Raw genomic sequence first — 22,950 nt, 5'->3', positions numbered from 1 at the left:
AGGCCGAAGTGCATGTTATGTGAAAATTTTGGACTGAAGGGAGCCTCTAGATTAAATGACACGTTGGAAAGGACTTAACCCTAATATTTATTATAAGGAAGAAATAATAGCCTTAGAAGGAGAAAGGGAAACCTAGACACATTCGGACAATGGAGAAAGACTCCAATAGTCGCTGGGATGATAGAGACTGAGGGCCACAAGCCAGGTTCTTATCATACATTCTCATTAATACATCAAGGTAAAAATTTGGCATGAATATGAAAACATAGACTTAAAGAAGTCGATATTATGAACTTCTATCCGCTCAGGTAGTCAGGTAGTCGTTTACTCAAAATTCACAAATACAATATTGATGAATGCTTACACATGAAAGATGTGATTGAGGAGTTGATTAAGAAGGAGCGACTTACCAGGTACACCCAGGACGATGACTAGAAGAAAGACCATGACAAAATGATTATAATAAGCGAGACAAATCACCCAGGAAAAAGCAATCCCCCCGCAGGGGAATAGGGCCCGTACAGAAAACCATATAGGCCATTAGCGAGGCTAAAGGAAAGAAAGACATCAATGTCAACAAGGAGGGATCGAAAAAAGGATAGCATAATTACATTGCATTAATCACTAGAGGTCTTTCTCGACCAAAAACCCTCCAAAGACACGATAAAAAAAGAATCTTCAGGCTAATGGTAGTTAGAAATGAAGAAGGAGAAAATCCTAAAGGAAAATCATATATACCTATTCTCGAATTCCAGTGTCCCTAAAATATTTTTGGACATGTGACTCCAAACACAAGAAGAGGGTGATGTGGGGGTTTGAAAAAGAATGATCTAAAATAAAATCATTTGGAAAATCAATGTTTGAAAATAATTTAAAACTAGTCCGAGGAAAGACTCACCTCGGTGAAGGCATGATCCAGACCACCCTTGTTGCGCGAAGGCGAAAACATTATCCAATGTCTCTTGATATACCCACATGACTAAGTTATCTCGTGTCGTGTTTTGGTCTCTTGAACAAGAGTTAGCCATTTTAGATGGGCTGCCAACAAATGAAAGGAAACTAACATAAGTGGAAGTATGAGGTCAATATAAATTTAAGCCTTGCATCCTTGTAAAAAGTCATCTATGACAAGGGATTTCGCCAAGTGCAGGACACGAATGACCAAAATCCATAACATCTTCTTTATAGTATATATCACAACTCAACGTTCCATCATCAGTTGTGATTTTCTCCTTCAAACCTTCTATAAATCTCTTCTATAAAAATTCTAGCAACACAAACAAATATAGAAGGAGATAAAGGTTTTGAAGTGTTACCTTGAATAAGATGAATTTGATGACTCACATAATGTATGCTCCACAGCAGGAGGTGGCACAAATGTATCAGAGTGAAACTAATTAGAGGGTATTGACGAAGATGAAAAAAGTTGCAAACACAGAAGAAGAGCTTTCAAGATTCATGAATTACAAATGGGGAAATGATAACCCGAGGACTCCTCATATATCTTCCAACGAATACGATCGTACGATCCATATCAGTAGATGTTGGGAAACACGAACTGCACCACCAATGGTCGTGAGCTTACCATCAGATTGTTCAAAACACCCAAATATGCTAGTAATGAAGATATCAATGCTACCAAACATAGGGCCGCTTGTCGAGACTCCCATGTGAAATGTTGCCAATCATGATGGGGATATTTAATGCGTATGTTTCTAATATTATTGATGTCCCACCAGAGCTCTTCCACTTCCTTCTCCAGGAAGTCGGATGGAAGACATGCATGGTGTAACACCCCATATTTTTCCAATTTTAATTTAATTGAGATTTAAGTTAATTATTGGAATTAATTAATTAAGTGGATTATTGAGAAATTGTGAAGGATATAATTGGGCTTGACGTGGTAAGTAAAGAGGGGGTGTGATGGTTAGGCCTTTTACTAAAGTTATATTCTATTTTTCATAAAATAGAGTAATTGTGAAAAAGAGAAATGTAGAAGCAAAAAGGAGCAAAAGGTCTGAGATAGAGAAGATACGTGAAAGAGGAGAAAGGAAGAAGAAGAGTTTCAAGAATCTTTAATCAAGGTAAGGGGGGAATATTCCAGTTAATTTCTATTATGTGATTATAGGTGATAGAATGGATTAAGATATGATTCGATTCAATTGAGTATATTGGGATTGAGATTGCTAGGTTTAGGGAAATTGATGAGATTGCATGAATTGTTGATTGATAAATGTATCTTATTGATGTTTGATGATGTATGATGATGTTTGTGATGATTTCATACCTGTAAATGATGTTTAGAAACGGTTTGTAGTGGTGGATGTGTGAAATCACAGGTCTGTCACAGACCTGAGAATCTGCAGAATCGCACGTCCGCTAAGCGGCCCCTGGCTCGCTAAGCGGCCCCTGGCTCGCTAAGCGGCCCCTGGCTCGCTAAGCGGCCCCTGGCTCGCTAAGCGGATGTTGTTCGTTTTTCAAAAAAATAAAAGGGCTCGCTAAGTGGAGCTAGTCCGCTAAGCGGAGGTCCCAACGTGGTTCGCTTCTACCATATGCCACTGGTGGGTCGTTGAGCGGACCCTACTATGCAAAAAATTTATGAACTTTGAAGAATTCTAACTTTTGATCCGTATATCCGTTCTAAGTGCCGTTTTGGGCGTTGTAAAGCAAATTAAATATTTTATATGATGAATTGGTGGGATGGGCAGTGGCCCGACTAAATTTTTAAAATTGATTTAATTGTTTTGTGAAATGAAATATTGTGCATATGTGTGATTGTGTGAATATGTCAATGTTTTGGTGTGATGATAGATGAATTGTGGTTATTGTTATGGTTATCATGATGAATGTGTAAATAATTGAATGATTGTGCAAACATGTGCATACTTTATCAGTGATGAAAATGGTGAGTTATGGTGAGACGATGTGGTGCATCGAATTCGGTGATGTTTTAAGTATGTTATATGTGTACATTCATTCATATGCATTCGGTGATGGATCCCGGTGATGTTTGGATCAATGGTGGACATAATTCCCATTGTGTAGAATTTGTGTCGGTAGGGCCGTATCTCTATGAGGTTTAGATCGGTCAGGTGGATTAATTCCACGGTTTATTGGTACCACATGCATAGTGTCAGTTGGTCATATGCATCCTTTTCATAACATGATTGAATTAATTTCAGTATTATGTTTGGTGTTGAAATTGTTATGATTGTTAATTGAGAATCTGAATATATGACGAATTGGTTGAATGATATATTATGATGTTTTGTTGCTTATGAATGTATAACATTGATTAATTGTGAATGAGACTCACCCTTACTCGTTGACATTTTTCAGATTGAGGAGTAGCGGCTTTAGTGCTCGGTGAGGATGACTCGTAGAGTTTATCCGTTTATGTTGGGTCGTGTCGGTCACTCTCTGATCTTGTAACACTGGGAACGCTAGACTTAGAGTGTAATTTTCTTATACTCTATTTGGTCGTTTGGATTATGGTCCGTTGGAACCGTTTTGAGAAATGTTTTATTATTCCGCTGTGATAAACATAATAATGTTATTTAGTGAATATTCCTATTAAGGAATGACTTCAGACTATCGTCGGTTTATTTGTTTTAAATAATTGTGGCACCCTTGTGTTTATGTTTTTACTCTGATTATTCTATTAATTGTCGCGGGGTTTAGAAGGGTGTTACAATAGTGGTATCAGAGCATAGTCGGTCGTTGTGATCAGAGTCTTAGTGTCAGTTTTCCATCGTATGCGACTAGTGCGAGTTATCACGGTCGATACTTTTGGTGCTAATGGAATTGTTTTGTTATTAGAAGAACAATGTCTGGAAGAGGTGGGAGAAACGACGATGCTATCGCTGAGGCTCTGGGCATGATTGCTGGTGTGCTGGGAGAGAATGCCAATGGAGCCAGGATTGGTGCTGACAGGCAATTGGGGACATTTCCGAGGAACAATCCTCCGTTGTTCAAGGGCACGATGTTAGACGCTCGGCTTAGGATCTAGAGGGGGGTGAATAGATCTCACAGAGTTTTTTTACGAATTTTAAAACAATTTAGCGAAAGCTTTTCGAGATCGACTCGCGTCTACTCCGAACCACTATTGGTAGAATCAGATATGCAATAAACCCAATATAGAATTGTGATGCTGAGTGAAAATGAATGAAAAGAATCAATTCTAGTTAACGTAATTAATCGTTTGAGTAGTTAACTTGATTCACCTGTTTCCAATGAAATTATATTTGATAAAGTTTGCTAAGCAAAAATGATCTACATAGTGCAGTGTGGATAATATCCTATGTAGATAATATGTCAAGCACTTGGTGTGCAATAGTCAATTTGACTTCTCAATCCTAGTGTGGTGACTTGTGATTATACTTGTAGGTTCTATAACACAAGTTTAACACTTAGATCAATATCATATTTGCTATTGTAAACTAGAAATAAATTGCACACAAAAGAAAAGATAAAAACGATAAATAACACGATATTTGTTCAGGCAATTCTTCGATCGTCCTCGCTACGACTACATCTGCTCCCAACTCCAAAAGGGAATTGGGATATCTTTCATTATTGTTTGAGAAAGGTTATTACAAGAGAATCTAAAGCAATGAACAGTAAAACCGATTTTATGTTGATTCTTTATCTTCTATTCCCTTGATCTTAAGCAAGATCAAGTCAACTTCAAGAGCTATCGTTGATTCTTCTTCTGCAGTGTATTGTATGTATGAACCCTTGTTCTTTAACCTCTACACTCAGCTGAATCCTTGATGAAGCCTCTTGACAACCCCCCCCCCCCAAAATCACCTTATCTTGGAGGGCAAAATCTGCAAATTTTATTCACCAAACAACCCCAAGAATCTTCACCCACAGGAACACTCAATTCCTTTCCATGGACATTATCACTCATGATCAGAAACCCACAGCACAAGAATTGTTATGTGTAATTGTGTTGGATAATCAATAAAGAGATAAAACAATATATATGAGAAAAAGAGGAAACTGAGCAAGGAACACAAAAAAAATTGAATCTTTTTGCGCGATACGTCGACCTACTTTGGCTGTGGGTCGACCTAAATTGAGCAAACTTGTGTTCCGTTTGTGTGTATTCTGTTTGCATCGACCTGGAGAATCTAGGAGGTCGACCTAAAGTGAGCAGGGCCTTGTTTGACTTTGTGCATTCAGTTTACGTTGACCTGGAGGTTTTAGGGGGTCGACCTAAAACGAGCAGAGATGTGTATACTGATTTAGAAAGCTGGGAGGTCGACCTAGAGCTTGTGATAAGTCGACCTAAATAGTCCAGAACTTCCAAGATGCTTTTTAAATGCTGTAGGTCGACCTAGACTTGAGTTGAGTCAACCCAAAGTGTTCAGAATTGCAGAAACATATTTCTTCATCTTTTGAGTCAACCTAATGCTTTGATGGACGCTTCCAAACATTTGATTCCTTTTTTTTTGTGTGGAGAGATATTTCATGAGATATTTGCCATGATTCAAAAATACATTTTGGAGCATGCACTTGTATTTACACACGCATGATCCTGAAGGTGCTCAGAAGTGGCTGAAGGAGATCGAGCGAATTTTTAGAGTCATTGATTGTGCTTAGAACCTGAAAGTGAGGTATGGTACTCACATGTTGTCGGAAGAATCTGATGACTGGTGGGTCACTACGAGAGCTGAACTGGACGCTGATGGTGTAGCTATTTCTTGGGCTATATTCAAGAGAGAGTTTCTGAGGAAGTACTTTTCAGAAGATGTTCGGGGAAGGAAGGAGATAGAGTTCTTGGAGCTGAAACATGGTGATATGACGGTGCCGGAGTATGCTTCTAAGTTTGCTAAGCTAGCGAAGTTCTATGTTCACCACAACAATGATGAAGTCGGTGAATTCTCGAAGTGCATTAAATTTGAGAATGGTCTTCGGGACGAGATTAAGCAAGGTATCAGGTATCAGAGGATTCACAGATTTGTCAATTTGCTGGATTGTAGCAGAATCTTTGAAGAGGATAACCTTAAGCTGAAGTTATCTCACTCTCGCGAGTTAGTTGATAAGAAGGGTAAGAAGCCTATGGATAGAGGTAAGCCATATGGTAGAGGAAATCCAAAGGCTGGTGATTGGAAGAAGCCTAGTGGGGGAGATTCTAGTGCTCTCGTTAGGTGCTACAACTGTGGTGAGACTGGACATAGAAGGAGTGAGTGTAAAAGTGGGGAAAAGAAATGCTTCAAGTGTGGTAAGGAGGGTCATATTGCTTCCATTTGTAGGATGAAGACTGTGATTTGTTACAATTGCGGCGAAGAAGGCCATATCAGTCCACAGTGCACGAAGCCGAAGAAGAATCAGTCTGGTGGGAAGGTCTTTGCCTTGTCTGGGTCAGAGACTACTCCGGAGGATAGATTGATTAAAGGTACGTGTTTCATCCATGACACACCTCTAATTGCAATTATTGATACTGGGGCGACTCATTCGTTCATTTCATTGGATTGTGCTAAACGATTGGGAGTAGAAATATCTGATATTAATGGAAGTATGGTTATTGACACTCCTGAAGGAGTGAAAAACACTTAGAAATGGGGGATTGAATAAGGGTTCTTTCTTAAAAATGGTAGACAAAAATAAATAACACAATTACTTTTATCCTGGTTCGTTGTTAACTAAACTACTCTAGTCCACCTCTGACAAGGTGATTTACCTCAACTGAGGATTTAATCCACTAATCAAACTGATTACAATGGTTCTCCACTTAGATACCCTCCAAGCCTTCTAGAGTATCCTGATCACAACTTGATCACTCTAGAAATTCCTTTTACAATCAATGTAAAATAAATATTACAAGAGATTGAAATGCTTCTTAATAAGCTATAATCACAAAGTGATTTTTCTCTTAAGTTTAAGATCTAACTCTCACTAAGATATTACAAAGTTGTGAGGTTGAAGGTGAAGTTTTTATTTGCTTTTATTTGATTTTAGTTTGATAGTGTTTTGGTTCTTTTTTGCAAGAGTTCTATTGCTACTTCTGAATCAAAACTTCTATATATAGGCGTTGAGGAAATGTAACCGTTGGGAGCATTTAATACTTTGCGTGAATAGTACACTACTGCATTTAATGTTTAACTCTTTTGTCAACTACCTCGAGCCATGCCTTCACTGCTTTTACTGACTTTTCCTTTTGTAGCTTCTAACGTTCTTTTTGTCAGTCAGAGATTTGACGTTATAGCCTTTTCATATTGTACTTTCTTCTGGACTCAGATTATGTAGAATAAACGATTGAATATGAGAGTCTCCAGCTTTGGTGCAGATGCAACTTCTGTCTTCAGAATTTAGAAGTACTTTGAGCGTGATACCATCAGATCTTCAGAGCTTTACTTCTTACTGCCATCTTCGGATGCTTTCCAGATCATGTTCTGAATTCTGCAGGACCATCTTCTAATGTCTGCCAGACCATGTTCTGATGAAGCCATCCAGAACTTCTGGGTCAGTGCTTCTGAACGCTGATTTTATGCATACTCTTTTATACTTTTCCTGAAATGGAAAACGTGAATAATTAGAGTACCACATTCTCTTATACAAAATTCATATATAATGTTATCATCAAAACTAAGAATATTGATCAGAACATTTCTTTTTCTAATAATTTCCCCCTTTTTGATGATGACAAAAACGTACAGAATTGATATGAATTTGTATCCAGAATATCAGATGAAAAAGACAATACACAAATATAGCATAGAGCATATTAATCAGAGTGTGTGAATATGTCTCCCCCTAAAATTAATTCTAGAAGACTTTATAAATAAAAGAGTTCCCTGAGTATTTTTCCATTTTAGTTAAGACTTTCACGTTGAATTTTAAACTTTAGATAATTCAGAGCTTCACTTTAGAGCTTCCATTTGACAACTTCAGAGCTTTGAATTTCTCTTGAGAGCACTTGGCTTTATCCGAGCATCAAGAAGGCTTGCTTATATCAGAGCTTCATTGCTTCTTGTATTAGAGCATAACTTCTTTCTGATCTTGAAACTTCTTGTATCAGAGCAATCAGAGCAAGATTTGTATGAGAGCACTTTAAAGCATAGCTTGTATCAGAGCTTGAAACTTTATGTATCAGAACATTAAGCTTGATTGCTTCACTCTTTAAGAAATTTTCTTCAGATGCTTCTCTCCATATTCGCTTCTCCCCATATTGAGCTTGTTCAGAGTATCACATTCCTGCAAAACTATCAGAGACAGAAAACTTGCAATATAATTGTTAGGAATGTTGAGACTTAAGCCCAACAACTGATATTATAAATCAATTCACTTAGCACGCTTCTCCCCCTTTTTGTCATAACATCAAAAAGTACAAAAGATTCAAATGAAAGACACACAGAGTGAAGAAAGAAATAGATTTCATTGATTAATCATAAGGGAGTACAAAGTAGATGCAAAAAAACAGATGCAAAAAAAAAAAAAAAAACTAACTAAGACACAAGACACAGACTACGACTGGTTAAGCTTAGAGGCTAAAGCTGCCAGAAGGTTCTTAATATGAGCAGTGTCTTCAGCTTACTTCTTGGAGGATTCTTCTTGTCTCTGCATCCAAGTTTTGAATTCCTCATTAGTCTCATCATGCTTGTCCAGACGACTGAACACTGAAGCTTGGTTCTCTTGGAGCACCTTCAGAGTTTCCATCAGAACAGAAGTAGAAGGACCAGCAGAAGAAGTAGGAACGTCAGAAGATGGAATCATCTGATTTTCAGCAATTGGTTCCTCTTCAACAGGAATTTCTTCAGCCTGTTGCTCTTCAGAAAATTGTTGCTCTTCTTCAGCTTCTTCTTCAGATTCTTCTTTTGGAGGATACTCAATCTGAGGATATACCAAGTCAGGATACTCTTCCAGAGGGTTCTCCCTGAACCAGTCAAACAGAGTCTTGACGTCTCTAGTCAGAATTGAATACGAATAAGGATTCCAGACAACCAGAGGCAAAGGATTATCCACTTCCATTTCATCAATGAAGGGAGCTTCTTCCAGAGGCTTCCAGTCAGAGATAGGATGAGAGTAGATGCCAACGATGTACTCCAAGGCTAGTCCAGCAGGACCAGAAGCACCAACAAGGCAATCCTTCTGGAGGTCCAGAAACTCCGCCTGCACATCTTCAAAAAAAGTCGTCCAGAGATTTTTCAGCAGCCACATGATCCAGCTTGGAGTCATGGGCAACCTTAAGATAATCTAACCCTGTTCTGACCTTATATTTTAACAATTCAAAACGAATATCAACAGAAGGTTTAGGAGGGTTGATTCTGAAGCGGGTGATTGGAGATTCTGGTTGAGAGATGGAGTATGGTTAAGAAACTCTATCAAATAAAGAAGTGTTTGAAGAGGATGGTTGAAGAGAGGATTCAGCTTCATTGTCAGAGTCTAAGACTACGACAATGGGGTCAGATAAAGGTTTCTGGGGTTTAAAGGAGCGCATGAGGCGAATGAATGAGTCAGAAAAAGATGATTCTGGAGAGGGGAGGTTGAAGAACACTGGAGTGTCCACAACAGGTTGGGGGTTAGAAGGTTGAAGTTGAGATTCAGAAGGTGGGGTTTGAGGTTTAGCAGAAACAAAAAAATCTTCATCTGGGAAGATGGTGTTTAAAGGTTTTGGATCAGGAATTTGTTCAGAATCAAGCATAGGCTGTTTGCCTTTAGACTTGGAGGGAGCAGAAGATTGAGGGTTAGAAATTTTGGTGGTTGGAGGAGGATTTTCTGGGGCTTTTTCTGGTGATTTTATTGGTGGAACTTCTGTTGATATAGGTTTAGAAATTAAAATAGGAACAGAAACAGGCTCAGAAATAGTAATACCTGAAGATTTTTGCTTCTTCTTCTGAGGCTTGGAAGGTCCATCACCAACAGGCTTGCATCTATGGAAGTGAAAGGGAAAGCGGTGAGTAGTGAATTACCGGTAGTACGAGACTTTCTAGAAGATGTTAGAGAGTTGCCACTTGAGAGGGAAGTGGAGTTTGCGATCTAATTAATTCCTGGGACGAGTCCTGTGTCGATGGCGCCTTATCGCATATCGGCATCTGAGTTGGCTGAATTGAAGAGTCAATTAGAAGAGCTGCTGGAGAAGGAATTTATTCATCCTAGCGTTTCTCCATGGGGTGCGCCAGTGCTGTTAGTGAAGAAGAAAGAGGGTTCGATGAGACTGTGCGTGGATTATAGACAACTAAACAAGGTTACTATCAAGAATCGGCATCCATTGCCAAGGATTGATGATTTGATGGATCAGCTGGTTGGAGCAAGTGTATTTAACAAAATTGATTTGAGGTATGGGTATCATCATATTCGTGTGAAAGCGGACGATATTCAGAAGACTGCATTCAGAACAAGGTACGGTCATTACGAGTATACAGTGACGCCATTTGGAGTTACAAATGCACCTGGTGTTTTTATGGAGTATATGAATAGGATTTTTCTTCCTTATCTCGACAAGTTCGTGGTAGTGTTTATAGATGATATTTTGATATATTCTAAGAACGAAGAAGAGCATGCGAAACATCTAAGAGTAGTATTGGAATTGTTAAAAGAGAAGAAGCTTTATGCGAAGTTGTCAAAGTGCGAGTTCTGTAACACCCCTCTAATAACCCGCGGCAAATAACGGTATATTAAATCAGAGTAACATGTAGAGAGGCATCACAATTATATAAATGATAAAACACACGTCGATACATATCATGCATTCACTGAAACAACTGAAATTATAACTCATTAATTAAAATCATGTTTTACACAGCGGAATCAAAAACATATAGTCAACATCCATCATTAATGTATCCGACTTAACCAACAAAACCAATTAGAGTTATAATCAACTCAAAACAAACGTGTTCCCAGTGTTACATCTACCAGAGCATGACACCGACACTATAACTAAAAACCGACTTATGAGCTAATCCTCACCAAGTCGCGCCGCTATCCTCAATCTGAAAATGACAACAAGTAAGGGTGAGTCTCATCACAGTTAACCAATGTTATTGCATCATAAATAATAGCATATCATAGTTATATCATTCACCCAATTGTTTTATATTCAGACAAATCATCATTCACACATCCACAAATAAACAGACAGTCAACATGTAACATACATCATTATGTTATAAACAAATCATGCACATGTATGAAACTGACACTATGCATGTGGTACCAATCATCACCAGTGGAAATCTTCCACCGACCGATCTATCATCATCCAGATACGGCCCTGCCAGCACCAATTCCACACAATGGGAATTCTGCCCCTCGCCGAATCCTCTCATCATATAGGATTCAGCCCATGTTTATGAATGCATGCAACATATATATAACATACTTTCATCATTACCATTCTATGAGTAGCATCATCTATACTCATTTCATCATCATCATCAACAATACTAAGCATGTTCATATATACATTACATCATTCAATACAATCAATCATCAGTAAACCACAGAATCACATCACAAGGTTTACACAGTCTAAAACAGCATGTAAACAGGCCTACAAATCGAAAGTTACTCATCATTGAACTTTTCAGAAAAATCACAAAACAGAAATTTCACCTACAGAAAGCCATACGCGTATCATAGGGCCCATACGCTCCCATACGCGTATCCCCTTGCCTCATACGCGTATCATACGCATTTCAACAGATTCAGATTTTGCCTACAAGCAACCTCATACGCGTATCGGTACAGCCATACGCGTATCATCAGAAATATTTTCCTCTTTCCAAATTCCCATACGCGTATGAGCATCCTCATACGCTCTCATACGCAAAACACCAGTACGTGGTATTTGGGACAGGGCAACTGCGTATCGTACGCGTATAGCCCATTGGGAGTGTCCCCCATACGCGTATGACCTCATCCCATACGCGTATGGCACTGTTTCATACGCGAAACACCAGAAAATGCCCAGAACCTGCAGAATTCGTAACAGTCCAAAACCCATTCGTTTTTACTCATACCAGTCCACGATTTTGAGTCTAAAAACCAGAAAAATTCACATCTAAACAGCATACGAATTCGCCAATAACCATAGTATATGATTCCCTACCAATTCTATTCATCATACCCTAAATCTATTAGTTATTAGGGATTAATAGTTCAATTTTTTTGATGAACACAAACACAATTTTCAGAATATAGAATCAATGGATCCAACCATACTCCTAATCCATACTATCACATATAATACGATAAAATAGATTAAATGGAGAGTCTCTCCTTACCTCAGATAAAAGTCTTGGTTCTTGGTCTCTCCCTCTACAGTTCTCCTTCACGTTCCTTGTTCCCAATTCCGTTCTTTCACGTTCTTTCTTTCCCAATTCCCAATTATGATTATTTTATAAAAAATAATATTAAATTAGTAAGGGCTTTACTACACCACACCCCCTTCTTCTTACTAATTTCACACATGGCCCAAATGCCATTAACCATCATTTTCCTCTTATTTTCATAAAATCCATAATAATAATAATTATTAATCTAATATTCAAATTAAATTAAAAATTAAAATTATACGGGTGTTACAACTCTCCCCCACTAAAAGAGTTTTCGTCCTCGGAAACATACCTCAGGTAAAAAGTTCTGGATAAGAATCCTTCATCTGACTCTCCAGCTCCCAGGTAACATTCCCCTCAGCAGGTCCTCCCCAAGCTACTCTGACCAAAGCTATTTCCTTGTCACGCAATTGCTTCAGCCTTCGATCCTCAATCCTCACAGGTAAAGTCTCAACCGTCAAGTTATCTTTCACCTGTATATCATCTACTTGGATCACATGGGACGGATCTGAAATGTATTTCCTCAACTGAGACACATGAAATACATCATGCAAATTTGCAAGCATCGACGGTAAAGCGATACGATAAGCCACTTCTCCCACTCTTTCAGAAATTTGGAATGGTCCGATAAAACGCGGAGTCAACTTCTTCGACTTCAATGCCCGACCAATCCCTGTTATAGGAGTAACTCTCATAAACACATGATCTCCCTCTTGAAACTCAAGTGTTTTCCTCCTTTTGTCGTGATAACTCTTCTGACGACTCTGAGAAGCCTTCATCTTCTCCTGAATCATTTTAATCTTCTCTGTAGTCTGTTGTACAATTTCTGGACCAATCACAGCACTCTCACCAGATTCGTACCAACACAACGGCGTCCTATATCTCCTACCATACAAAGCCTCAAACGGAGCCATACCGATACTCGAATGATAACTGTGGTTGTAGGTAAACTCAATCAAAGGCAGATAACTATCCCAAGTACCTCCTTTTTCCAACACACAAGCCCGCAACAAATCCTCTAATGACTGAATCGTCCTCTCAGTCTGTCCATCAGTCTGCGGATGATAAGCAGAACTCAATCTTAGCTTAGTACCCAAAGCTTTCTGCAAACCTTCCCAGAACTTAGACGTAAACCGCGGATCTCTGTCTGACACAATACTTGAAGGAATACCATGCAGACTCATTATCTTCTCAATATACAATTGAGCCAGCTTCTCCATCGGATAATCCATTCTCACTGGTATAAAATGTGCAGACTTCGTCAACCTGTCTACCACGACCCAGATAGCTTCACAATTTCTGACAGTTCTCGGCAAACCCGACACAAAATCCATTGAGATGCTGTCCCACTTCCACTCAGGAATAAACATCGGTTGCATCAACCCAGACGGTTTCTGATGCTTGATCTTTGACTTCTGGCAAGTCAAACAAGAATACACAAACTCAGCAATTTCCTTCTTCATTCCAGGCCACCAAAACAACTTTTTCAAATCATGATACATCTTGGTAGCACCAGGATGAATACTCAATCCACTACGGTGTCCTTCTTCCAAAATACGCTTTCGGAGTTCATCAACATCAGGAACACAAACTCGGTCACCAAACTTCAGTATACCATTCTCATCCACTCTGAATTCACTACTCTTGCCTTGATTGATCATAGTCAACTTATCAATCAATCCAACATCAGCTTTCTGACCTTCTCTTATCTCGTCAAGAATACCACTAGTCAGCTTCAGCATACCCAATTTGACACTAGTAGGAGTATCTTCACACACTAGACTCAAGTCTCTGAATTGCTCAATTAAATCCAATTCCTTCACCATTAGCATAGACATATGCAAGGTTTTCCTACTCAATGCATCAGCCACGGCGTTTGCCTTACCCGGATGGTAATTCAAACCAAAATCATAATCCTTCAGAAATTCTAACCACCTTCTCTGTCTCATATTCAGCTCTTTCTGATCAAAGAGATACTTCAGGCTTTTATGATCACTGAACACCTCAAATCTCGAACCATACAAATAGTGTCGCCACAACTTCAAAACAAAAACCACAGCTGCCAACTCCAAATCATGAGTCGGATAATTTCTCTCATGCACTTTGAGTTGTCTCGACGCATAAGCGACCACTTGTTGATTCTGCATCAATACACCACCTAAACCCATTAGTGACGCATCACAATAAACCACAAATGATTCTGTCGGATTCGGCAAAATCAAAATAGGAGCACTAGTCAATCTCCTCTTAAGCTCTTGGAATCCTTCTTCACACTTTGCATCCCAAATAAAGGCTTGTCCCTTCCTGGTTAATTTAGTTAACGGCAATGCTAACTTTGAAAATCCCTCAATGAACTTTCTGTAGTAACCTGCAAGGCCAAGAAAACTACGAATCTATGACACTGACTTCGGAGCTTCCCACTGAGACACAGCTTCTATCTTTGTAGGATCAACAGCAATACCATTCTTAGAAATCACATGTCCAAGAAAACTGACTTCTTCTAACCAGAATTCACACTTCGACAGTTTGGCAAAAAGTTGCTTCTCTTTCAACAGCTCCAACACAGTTCTGAGATGTTCCGCATGTTCTTTCTCACTTTTAGAATATATCAGGATATCATCTATAAATACCACCACAAACTTATCGAGATACGGATGAAAAGTCCTGTTCATGTATTCCATAAAAACACCAGGTGCATTAGTAACTCCAAACGGCATTACAGAATACTCATAATGTCCATACCTCGTTCTAAAGGCAGTCTTCTGAATATCGTCGTCTTTCACACGAATCTGATGATACCCAGACCTCAGATCAATTTTACTAAATACACATGCCCCAACCAACTGATCCATCAAATCATCAATCCTCGGCAATGGATACCGATTCTTGATAGTAACCTTGTTCAATTGTCTGTAATCTACACACAGCCTCATTGAACCCTCTTTCTTCTTTACCAACAATACAGGCGCACCCCACGGTGAAACACTAGGACGAATAAATTTCTTCTCAAGCAATTCCTCTAACTGCTTCTTCAGTTCAGCCAATTCAGACGGTGACATACGATACGGCGCCATTGACACTGGACTAGTTCCCGGAACCAAATCAATAGAAAACTCCACTTCTCTTTCCGGTGGCAATTCATTCACATCTTCTGGAAAAACTTCTGGAAATTCACACACCATAGGCAATTCGCCACTCGCCACTTTCTCCTTCATATTCATCAATGCGAACAACATAAACACTGTTGCACCATCTCCGATAGCTTCATTCACCTGTCTAGCTATCATTTCCAGACTATCAGAACTAACCTCTTCAGGAAAAATCACCGTCTTCGCAAAACAGTTGATATGAACACGGTTGAATTCCAACCAGTTCATTCCCAGGATTACATCGAGTTGTTTCAACGGAAGGCACACTAAGTCCATCCCGAATTCTCTACCAAAAATATCAACCGGACAATTCAAGCATGCAGACGAAGTAGTTACTGAACCCGACGCAGGAGTGTCAATAACCATACTTCCATTTATATCAGATATCTCAAGATTTAACCTCTCAGCACAATCCAAGGAAATAAAAGAGTGAGTTGCTCCAGTATCAATAATTGCAACTAAAGGTGTGCCATGAATGAAACACGTACCTTTAATCAACCTGTCTTCTGGAGTAGTCTCAGACCCAGTCAAAGCAAAAACTTTTCCTCCCGATTGGTTCTTCTTTGGCTTAGGACAATTAGGACTGATGTGACCCTCTTCACCACAGTTGTAACAAGTCACAACCCTCTTCTTGCAGTCAGCAGCAATATGACCCACTTGGTCACACTTGTAACACTTCTTCTGATCAACCTTGCATTCATTCCTACGATGTCCCATCTCACCACAATTGTAACATCTGATACGAGCACTGGAATCTCCCCCACTGGGTTTCTTCCAATCAACAGGTTTACCTCTACCATATGGCTTACCTCGATCCATATGTTTCTTTCCTTTTCTGTCAACCAACTCGCGAGAGTGAGATGACCTCAGCTTGATGTTGTCTTCCTCAAAAATCCTGCTACAATCTACCAGATCAACAAACCTCCGGATTCTCTGGTACTTGATACCCTGCTTGATCTCATCACGAAGACCATTCTCAAATTTGACACATTTCGAGAACTCACTGGCTTCATCATCATTGTAATGCACATAGTACCTTGCCAGTTCCACAAACTTGGCAGCATACTCTGGTACTGACATATTGCCTTGAACCAGTGCCAAAAATTCAACTTCCTTTCTGCCTCTGACATCTTCAGGAAAATACCTCCTCAGGAATTCCCTTCTAAATACAGTCCAAGTAATTGCTGTACCACCAGCATCCAGCTCAGTTCTGGTTGACATCCACCAGTCATCAGCCTCCTCAGATAACATATGAGTACCATACCTCACCTTGAGATCCTCAGCACAATTAATGACTCTGAAAATCCTCTCGATCTCCTTAAGCCATTTCTGAGCACCTTCAGGATTATGCGTGCCCTTGAACAATGGAGGATTGTTCCTCTGGAAACTGTTCAGTTGTCTGTCAGCACCAATCGCAGCTCCATTGGCATTCCCTCCCAGCACACCAGCAATCATGCCCAGAGCCTCAGCGATAGCATCATCGTTTCTTCCTCCTCTTCCAGCCATTGTTCTGCTTAACACAAACAATCTAGTCAGAACAAAAGTATCGACGAATAACTCGTATTAGTCGCATACACTGAAAGACTGACACTGACACTAAGACTCTGGTCACAACGACCGACTATGCTCTGATACCACTATTGTAACACCCCTCTAATAACCCGCGGCAAATAACGGTATATTAAATCAGAGTAACATGTAGAGAGGCATCACAATTATATAAATGATAAAACACACGTCGATACATATCATGCATTCACTGAAACAACTGAAATTATAACTCATTAATTAAAATCATGTTTTACACAACGGAATCAAAAACATATAGTCAACATCCATCATTAATGTATCCGACTTAACCAACAAAACAAATTAGAGTTATAATCAACTCAAAACAAACGTGTTCCCAGTGTTACATCTACCAGAGCATGACACCGACACTATAACTAAAAACCGACTTATGAGCTAATCCTCACCAAGTCGCGCCGCTATCCTCAATCTGAAAATGACAACAAGTAAGGGTGAGTCTCATCACAGTTAACCAATGTTATTGCATCATAAATAATAACATATCATAGTTATATCATTCACCCAATTGTTTTATATTCAGACAAATCATCATTCACACATCCACAAATAAACAGACAGTCAACATGTAACATACATCATTATGTTATAAACAAATCATGCACATGTATGAAACTGACACTATGCATGTGGTACCAATCATCACCAGTGGAAATCTTCCACCGACCGATCTATCATCATCCAGATACGGCCCTGCCAGCACCAATTCCACACAATGGGAATTCTGCCCCTCGCCGAATCCTCTCATCATATAGGATTCAGCCCATGTTTATGAATGCATGCAACATATATATAACATACTTTCATCATTACCATTCTACGAGTAGCATCATCTATACTCATTTCATCATCATCATCAACAATACTAAGCATGTTCATATATACATTACATCATTCAATACAATCAATCATCAGTAAACCACAGAATCACATCACAAGGTTTACACAGTCTAAAACAGCATGTAAACAGGCCTACAAATCGAAAGTTACTCATCATTGAACTTTTCAGAAAAATCACAAAACAGAAATTTCACCTACAGAAAGCCATACGCGTATCATAGGGCCCATACGCTCCCATACGCGTATCCCCTTGTCTCATACGCGTATCATACGCATTTCAACAGATTCAGATTTTGCCTACAAGCAACCTCATACGCGTATCGGTACAGCCATACGCGTATCATCAGAAATATTTTCCTCTTTCCAAATTCCCATACGCGTATGAGCATCCTCATACGCTCTCATACGCAAAACACCAGTACGTGGTATTTGGGACAGGGCAACTGCGTATCGTACGCGTATAGCCCATTGGGAGTGTCCCCCATACGCGTATGACCTCATCCCATACGCGTATGGCACTGTTTCATACGCGAAACACCAGAAAATGCCCAGAACCTGCAGAATTCGTAACAGTCCAAAACCCATTCGTTTTTACTCATACCAGTCCACGATTTTGAGTCTAAAAACCAGAAAAATTCACATCTAAACAGCATACGAATTCGCCAATAACCATAGTATATGATTCCCTACCAATTCTATTCATCATACCCTAAATCTATTAGTTATTAGAGATTAATAGTTCAATTTTTATGATGAACACAGACACAATTTTCAGAATATAGAATCAATGGATCCAACCATACTCCTAATCCATACTATCACCTATAATACGATAAAAGAGATTAAATGGAGAGTCTCCCCTTACCTCAGATAAAAGTCTTGGTTCTTGGTCTCTCCCTCTACAGTTCTCCTTCACGTTCCTTGTTCCCAATTCCGTTCTTTCACGTTCTTTCTTTCCCAATTCCCAATTCTGATTATTTTATGAAAAATAATATTAAATTAGTAAGGGCTTTACTACACCACACCCCCTTCTTCTTACTAATTTCACACATGGCCCAAATGCCATTAACCATCATTTTCCTCTTATTTTCATAAAATCCATAATAATAATAATTATTAATCTAATATTCAAATTAAATTAAAAATTAAAATTATACGGGTGTTACAAGTTCTGGTTAGAGGAAGTAAGCTTTCTTGGTCATGTGATATCCATGAATGGCGTTGCCGTAGATCCAACGGAAGTAGAAGCGGTATCACAGTGGGAAGCGCCGAAGTCCGCGTCAGAGATTCGTAGTTTTCTGGGTCTTACGGGTTACTATAGGAAGTTTATTGAAGGGTTTTCAAAGTTAGCATTACCGTTAACTAAGTTGACTAGAAAGGGGCAAGCTTTTATTTGTGTTTCTAAGTGTGAAGAAGGATTCCAAGAGTTGAAGAAGAGGTTGACTAGTGCTCCGATCTTGATTTTGCCGAATCCGACAAAATCTTTTGTGGTCTATTTTTATGCTCCGTTGATGGATTAGGAGGAGGTGTATTAATGCAGAATCAACAGGTTGTGGCTTATGCGTCAAGACAACTCAAAGTGCATGAAAGGAATTATCCGACTCGTGATTTAGAGTTGGCAGCTGTAGTCTTTGTATTGAAATTATGGAGACATTATCTGTACGGTTCGAGGTTTGAAGTGTTTAATGATCACAAGAGTATGAAGTACCTCTTTGATCAGAAGGAGCTTAATATGAGGCAGAGAAGATGGTTAGAGTTTCTTAAAGATTATGATTTTGGGCTGAATTACCATCCAGGTAAAGCGAATATCGTTGCTGATGCATTGAGTAGGAAGTCCTTACATATGTCTATGCTAATGGTGCGGGAATTGGATTTTATTGAACAATTCTGAGATCTAAGTTTGGTATGTGAAGGTACTTCTAATAGTATTAAATTGGGTATGCTAAAGCTGACAAGTGGTATTTTGGATGAAATTAGAGGAGGTCAGAAAACTGATGTTGAGTTGGTTGATAGATTGACCTTGATTAACCAAGGCAAAGGAGGTGATTTCAGGATTGACGAGAATGGCATAATGAGGTTTAGTTATCGGGTTTGTGTTCCTGATTTTGCAGAATTGAGAAAGAGTATTCTTTAAATCATGCTACCAAGATGTACCATGATTTAAAGAAGTTATTTTGGTGGCCTGCAATGAAGAAAGAGATCGCTGAATTCATTTATTCTCGCTTAACTTGCCAGAAGTCGAAAATTAAACATCAGAAACCGTATGGTGCTATGCAACCGTTGTTTATTCAGGAGTGGAAGTGGGACAACATATCTATGGATTTTGTTTCCGGTTTGCTGAGGAGAGTTAAGAATTATGAAGCTATTTGGGTTATCATGGATAGATTGACGAAGTCTGCTCACTTTATACCGATGAGAATGGATTATCCGATGGAGAAATTAGCTCAATTGTACATTGAGAAGATAATGAGTTTACATGGTATTCCTTCGAGTATTGTGTCAGATAGAAATCCAAGGTTTACATCAATATTCTGGGAAGGTTTGCAGAAAGCGTTCGGTACTAAGTTGAGATTGAGTTCTGCTTATCATCCGCAGACTGATGGTCAAACGAAGAGAACGATTTAATCGTTGGAAGATTTGTTGCGTGCTTGTGTGTTGGAAAAAGGTGGTGCGTGGGATAGTTATTTACTGTTGATTGAATTTACCTACAATAATAGTTTTCATTCGAGCATTGATATGGCTCCATTTGAAGCTTTGTATGGTAGAAGATGTAGGACGCCATTATGTTGGTATGCGTCCGGTGAGAATGCGGTAATTGGACCCGAGAATGTTCAAGAGACTACGGAGAAGATTAAGATGATTCACGAGAAGATGAAGGCTTCTCAGAGTCGTCAGAAGAGCTATCACGATAAGAGGCAGAGGACACTTGAGTTTCAAGAAGGAGATCATGTGTTTCTGAGAGTGACTCCTACGACGGGTGTTGGTCGAACGCTGAAGTCAAGAAAGTTTACACCGCATTTTATTGGCCCATTTCAGATTACGGAAATAGTAGGAGAAGTGGCCTATCGTATTGCTTTACCACCGATACTTGCGAATTTGCATGATGTATTTCATGTGTCTCAGTTGCGGAAATACATTGCGGATCCGGCTCATGTGATCCAAGTGGATGATGTGTAAGTGAGAGACAATTTGACAGTTGAGGCATTGCCTATGAGGATCGAAGACCGAAAGTTGAAGCAGTTGCGTGGCAAAGAGATATCCTTGGTGCGAGTAGCTTGGGGAGGAGCAACAGGTGGAAATGTTACATGGGAGCTGGAGAGTCAGATGAAGGACTCTTATCATGAGCTGTTCACTTGAGGTATGTTTTCAAGGACGAAAACTCTTTTAGTGGGAGAGAGTTGTAACACCCCATATTTTTCCAATTTTAATTTAATTGAGATTTAAGTTAATTATTGGAATTAATTAATTAAGTGGGTTATTGAGAAATTGTGAAGGAAATAATTGGGCTTGATGTGGTTAGTAAAGAGGGGGTGTGATGGTTAGGCCTTTTACTAAAGTTATATTCTATTTTTCATAAAATAAAGTAATTGTGAAAAAGAGAAAAGTAGAAGCAAAAAGGAGCAAAAGGTCTGAGATAGAGAAGATATGTGAAAGAGGAGAAGGGAAAAAGATGAGTTTCAAGAATCTTTAACCAAAGTAAGGAGGGACTCTTCTGGTTAATTTCTATTATGTGATTATAGGTGATAGAATGGATTAAGATATGATTCGATTAAATTGAGTATATTGGGATTGAGATTGTTAGGTTTAGGGAAATTGATGAGATTGCATGAATTGTTGATTGATAAATGTATTTTATTGATGTTTGATGATGTTTGTGATGATTTCATACCTGTAAATGATGTTTAGAAACGGGTTGTAGTGATGAATGTGTGAAATCGCAGGTTTGTCACAGACCTAAGAATCTGCAGAATCGCACGTCCGCTAAGCGGCCCCTGGCTCGCTAAACGGATGTTGTTCGTTTTTCAAAAAAATAAAAGGGCTCGCTAAGCGGAGCTAGTCCGCTAAGCGGAGGTCCCAACGTGGTTTGCTTCTACCACATGCCGCTGGTGGGTCGCTGAGCGGATCCTGTTGTGTAGAAATGTTTTGAACTTTGAAAAATCATAACTTTTGATCCGTATATCCCTTCTTAGTGCCGTTTTGGGCGTTGTAAAGGAAATTAAATATTTTATATGGTGAATTGGATGGATGGGCAGTGGCCCGACTACATTTTAAAAATTGATTTAATTGCTTTGTGAAATGAAATATTGTGCATATGTGTGATTGTGTGAATATGGCAATGTTTCGGTGTGATGATAGATGAATTGTGGTTATTGTTATGGTTATCATGATGAATGTGTAAATAATTGAATGATTGTGCAAACATTTGCATACTTTATCGGTGATGAAAATAGTGAGTTATGGTGAGACGACGTGGTTCATCAGATTCGGTGATGTTTTAAGTATGTTATATGTGTACATTCATTCATATGCATTCGGTGATGGATCCCGGTGATGTTTGGATCAATGGTGGACATAATTCCCATTGTGTGGAATTTCTGTTGGTAGGGCCGTATATCGATGAGGTTTAGATCGGTCTGTTGGATTAATTCCACGGTTTAGTGGTACCACATGCATAGTGTCAGTTGGTCATATGCATTCTTGTCATAACATGCTTGAATTGATTTCAGTATTATGTTTGGTGTTGAAATTGTTATGATTGTTAATTGAGAATCTGAATATATGACGAATTGGGTGAATGACATATTATGATGTTTTGTTGCTTATGAATGCATAACATTGATTAATTGTGAATGAGACTCACCCTTACTCGTTGTCATTTTTCAGATTGAGGAGTAGCGGCTTTAGTCCTCGGTGAGGATGACTCGTAGAGTTTATCAGTTTATGTTGGGTCGTGTCGGTCATGCTCTGATCTTGTAACACTAGGAACGCTAGACTTAGAGTGTAATTTTGTTATACTCTATTTAGTCGTTTGGATTATGGTCCGTTGGAACCGTTTTGAAAATTGTTTTATTATTCCGCTGTGATAAACA

Source organism: Vicia villosa, linkage group LG5, assembly GCF_029867415.1.
Source record: "Vicia villosa cultivar HV-30 ecotype Madison, WI linkage group LG5, Vvil1.0, whole genome shotgun sequence".
NCBI classification, from domain to species: Eukaryota; Viridiplantae; Streptophyta; class Magnoliopsida; order Fabales; family Fabaceae; genus Vicia; species Vicia villosa.
The sequence above is the reverse complement of the archived record's forward strand: the minus strand, read 5'-3'. Positions refer to the sequence as shown.